General features: G+C 31.6%; 1 long non-coding RNA gene across 12 annotated transcripts; it reads left to right on the forward strand.

The window, feature by feature from the left end:
• The first annotated feature begins 350 nt into the window (after positions 1–350).
• LOC107435249 (uncharacterized) lies at positions 351–4407 on the forward strand. 12 transcript variants are annotated; one of them, XR_009638444.1, is made up of 9 exons: positions 351–618; positions 834–977; positions 1105–1206; positions 1308–1619; positions 1799–1907; positions 2142–2170; positions 2740–2846; positions 3232–4052; positions 4132–4407. It is a non-coding gene; the product is annotated as an uncharacterized LOC107435249 (long non-coding RNA). The 12 variants fall into 12 exon arrangements; XR_007242280.2 differs by having other exon boundaries at positions 368–618; positions 1308–1402; XR_007242275.2 differs by having other exon boundaries at positions 375–618; positions 1308–1402; positions 1812–1907.
• The last annotated feature ends 682 nt before the right edge of the window (positions 4408–5089 follow it).

The raw sequence follows: 5089 nt of genomic DNA on the forward strand, positions 1-5089 counted from the left end.
TATGAGTATAGAAGAAGACACAATGCCCCTTTTACAATGTACCGTTGATTTTATTAAAAAAAAGAATAGACATCAGACAAATTCTTTATGGCAAAAGCCATAAAAGGAGGCAAAATGATATTATCATACCACTGAATATGATAGAATATTTTTTGGATGAATAAAATGATAGAACCTTGTACTATTGAATTGTAACAAATATATATACATAGACCCATACCACCATAGCCCATTCTTCATGGATTTTATTTTTTCATTTTCTTTTAATCTTTTTGTAACAAAAAAATAAAATAAAAATTCGGTACATAAATTTAGTCATGCGTAAAATTCTTGTTTGAAAACAAAAATAATTAATGAATTATATGTATATGATAAATTAGCTCACGGCTTGACCGGGCTCAAATATTATTTTAGTAAAATAAACAAACTTTATACGCCAAAACCATTTTTGCCCTGGTTCAAATCAGATAAAATATATTTGAAGTTTAAAAAAAAAAAAAAAAAAAAATTGGAATGGTGGTGGTTCCTCTGTTGTCTTCTTCACTCTTTGCCTCCGCCGGACCTGGAATTCCACCGGACGTCCCTCAATAATCGCCGGTTGGATATCCTTCATCGCCGGTAATTTTTTTTTCTCTCACTATTTATTTCCTTACCTCTTTCCTATCTCTTTCTGACTCTCTCTCTTCCCGATTTCCCCTTTGTATTGCTCACCAGACCGGAAATTTAACCGGATGTCTCTCTAGAATTAGGCCATACTATGAGATAATCAGTTATATATATATATATATATATATGTTCGTGTATCTGTCTAATTGAATTTTTTTTTTTTTAAGGGTAATTGACTGGAATTTATTTCTATGATTGCGTGATTCTATAATTATTTCGATGGCAATAATGGAGTCTGGAATTTATTTCACAAGATTAGCATTCATTCTTTCTTTTCTTTCTGGAGCTCCATCGACCGTTAGTTATTTCAAGTAAGTTTTCTCCTCAAATTTCTTTCCAAAATTCGCAAAACATTGTTTCTGATCGTTGTTTATAACCTCTGATTGCCGTCATAAATAGATGCATTTAGATTTAACAGTATTTTTGTTGATCAATTAGGATTTCTGAAGGATGTAGTTATTCCATTCATGATTATCATCAGAATCTTGGTATAATTTGGAGCTTATCTGTGGATATAGATCCATTATCAATGAACTGCAGGTTATCAAAGTTGTAGATATGCATAATAACATAACTATGCTTATTATTACATTTTTTTCTTTCAATTTTATCATATTAAACCGCGCTGTTTATATCTATAGATCTTCTTTTGCGCGTGGGCACTAATGTGGATCTACCACAGTCTTTAGTGGAAATGGTTACTCATGGTGATAGACAAAGATCCGATAATTTTCGAGTATGAATTCTAGCAGAGCATTCTTTGTTAGGCGGTTTTTGGTTTCGATACTGATTTTAATGGACATGTTGTAATAATTTATGGAGCTGTTTATGGAATACCAAGTTTTAAAGAATTTCTTCTCTTGCTTAAGATTAGTAGAAATTCAAAAATCGAGGCACTGTTGCTTCAGTGTGAGCGTAGTGATACAGAAAATGGATAGTGAACATTGCAATTTGTAAGTTGTAAGATTGTAAATCTAATTCCTATTTAGATTTAACTGTTGAATGTTTAAGTTCTTTTTCTCTTTCACTACGGTAATTATTTGCAGTCCTGCATATTTTTTTGGTCTAGAAAATAATATTCTTGCTTACTAATTGATTACTTCTCCTAACAATGGTGGTGATGGATTTGTAGTTTTATAATGCAGACTATTTTTTCAGCAACAACTATACTAAAAACATCATGGCACATGAATACGATTTCAATATAGGAGATTGGATCCATATTTTGTATCATTTTTAAGGTTGCTTTCTATCTCTCTTTAATAGTTATAGGATTAGATCTCTTTTATTGAAATAGGAAAGTTAATTTTGTTTTGTTGTTGTTTTTTTTTCCTCTCTCTCTCTCTCTCTCTCTCTCTCTCACACAACATAGCATCAGTTTGAATTTAATATTTGAAAGATTAGTGAAGCTACTTCCTAATTAGTTCTCTTGTCTTCTCTCTCTCTCTCTCTCTCTCTCTCTCTCTCTCTCTCAGTCCGGATAAGTGAGCTGTAAATTAAACAGGTATACCATTTGTCTTCTTGTTAAGGTTCATGGGTAAGTATAAGTTTGTATATGTTAAATTTGCTTACGAACTATTTGCCTTCGAGCATTTTCTGTTTTAAATGGAACTTTCGCTTTTACTTTGTCTTACAAATGATTTGTACTCCATGTCTATAGATGTAAAACAGATCAAAGGTATAAGTAATAAAAATGGAGGGGGGGAAAGAAAAAGAAAAAGAAAAAGAAAAAGAAAAAGAAAAAGAAAAAAGAGTGTTTTGTTCGTGGCCCCTTTGGGTAAAGTTTGGACCAAAAACAAGGCTATTTTGTGTGCCTTGGTTTCTACTTTGTTCACGTAGTGATTTTAGATGATGATCATCAAGGTTCAGTCTGATTTTTATAATTGTCTTGTGTGTTCATAGAACATAATGGTGTCTCATGTGGAGGATTGTGATTCAACCGTTTATTTGTTGTTATGGTTTACGATTATTTTGCTAATCTAGGATGGTAATCCATTTACAAGTTTAAGGGAAAGAATTAGTAATTTAGTTCCTTACTGTCTTGCTTATTTGATTTTTTATCGCTGTTTACAGGAAGCTGTAGTCTCATTTCCCCTGTATAATGAGGCTCGTAAATTTTATCACCATGAGGAGAAGATGATTCAGACAGCTATACATGCATTAACTCGGCATATACAATGGTATTTCTTGTTGTTTTTATTTTTTGTGTGTTTGTGTTTCCTTTTGTGAATAGAAGATCACATTAAGTTTTTGGTATAAAATGCATATTTGGTGTCTCGCAACAGTATCCTTCTTGTTACGTGGTTAGTGATGATATGGTCTATCAATACATAACAACTCCTCCAGTCTCAAAATACTTCTCTCGAACTTGGTATTAAGCTAAAAGAGCATTGCCTTTTATCTATATGAACTTGTCCTTGCTAAAGGGTATGTTCTTTTAGATCTTTGGTAGATAGGTCTCTGGCTCTCTTTTATTGATCTAGAAGGTTGATAGTGGTTTGCATTTGCATATTATGCAGTATGCCAACCAATTTTTTGTTTTCATTTATTTATTTCTTGATGCAGAGAGACACGCACTCAATGAAGAGAAAAGAACTACTTCTGGAAATTGATAAAATTGTTGATGATCTATACTACTTTAAGGACATAATTAAGGTTGGAGAATTTCTTTTGAGTACATTAGTAACTGAAAATCTTCTCAGCCTATTATTCTTTCCATTACTTCATTTCAGACAGATCAATGTGAGATATTCTTCCTCTTGTCTGTCTCATGAGAAACACTAGTTTGCAGTGTTAGTGGCATTTTCTTGTGAACAACTATAATTTTTTTGAGTATGAGTGCATTCCATTTCTTATTATGTTATCACATCATGTGGTCTTGCGCTTTTTACCTTTAGAAGCAGTGCTGAGTTATTTGATAATGTACCATATATAGTTGTTTGAGGGCCTGGTTTTCTTGAAAACGTTATATTTTACCATCACTAGATTTCTATGCCAATAATTATTTTACGTATGTACATAGACTTGGAAAGTGTCAAGTAGCAAATTTGCTCATAAGGTCGTAGATTGAGTAAACAGATTAACTTTTATTGCACTCGACTTTTATGGATATCTTGATATAAAACCAAGCTTTGGGCGACTGCCATACTAAATTTACTGCGATCTTTGTTCTCTGTCTCTCTCTCGATATTGAAGATTTTCATTTATTGTTCAGGGCTCAAAATTTTCTCCAGTCACTTACTCTGTTTCTCGTTTCTTGTCTTTTTCAAGTTATTGGCGTAAAAGGCATAATCAATTCTGTGGTTGCTATATTCTATATCCTTGTATGTATTCAAGCGTGAAGGAGAAGATAACATCATCTACCCTAGTGATGAAGCACATGCACGGTAAAGTCATTAGATTTCCTGGTTTACTGTTCTAATTGTTATTTTAATAATATTAGTTCTGCTTCCATTATGTCATCAGAGTACAAACAGTCAACGTGAAACTTGTGGAGATCCTGTTTGACCATTCTGCTTGGGGATAGTTTCTAACTCGACTATAATAAACATCTAGCTAAAAAGGAGAGGCTTTTTACATTTTTTAGTTATTTGATTTTTTTTTTCCCAAAAATGTTGTAGAAAATGCCTAGAATTGTCTTGTGCATTGTACTATTACCAATTTTTCCGTGATGCAGGAGTGGAATACTTAGATTGTATTTTTTCCACAATCTGATTGAAAAACTTTGTTTCTTATGGTCAATTTTTCCACAATCTGTTTCAAAAACTTGCTAGAGTAATCTTAAATTCAAATTAGATAAACCCCTAAATCTATAGATATATATGCAGAAAGACTTTCGTTGGGAACATGTTCTCCAATGTGAAAACATATTGATATATTTAGTTTTAAGGTAACCAGTTAATTAATGATTTAAAGCATATTGGTATAACAAGTTTTGTGGTATATTAAGTTTTGAGGTAACAGGTTAATAAATGATTTAAACTGAAAACCTAGTCGGGCAAGTGGTGATTTTAAACATTTGCTTTGTTAATAGTTTCCAACATAAGATAAGAACTTCAGTAGCACAATTTTATGGATTCTTCTACAATCCTTATGTAGCATCCCAAAATAAAACTGAGTTCGAACATATAAGATGTATTATTTTCCATAAAATTAAAACTTAATATATTTTAAATACCTTTTCTTTCAAGAATAGGGAAAAGTTATATTATACCTTTGAACTATCAAATGATTATATACTTCTGTCCCTAAAAAAAAAAAAAAAAGAAAAGTTGAAAGAGAAGAAGAAGAAGAAAGGATTATATATAAGTCTTTTGAACTTTATTAAGTAATAATTAAACCCTCAAATCATTAGAAGATGTTGCCCATTTTTATAATTAAAAGAAAAAAAGCTAAGAATACTCTGATGCTTTCTCTCTCTCTC

Source organism: Ziziphus jujuba, chromosome 3 (assembly GCF_031755915.1).
Source record: "Ziziphus jujuba cultivar Dongzao chromosome 3, ASM3175591v1".
NCBI lineage: Eukaryota > Viridiplantae > Streptophyta > Magnoliopsida > Rosales > Rhamnaceae > Ziziphus > Ziziphus jujuba.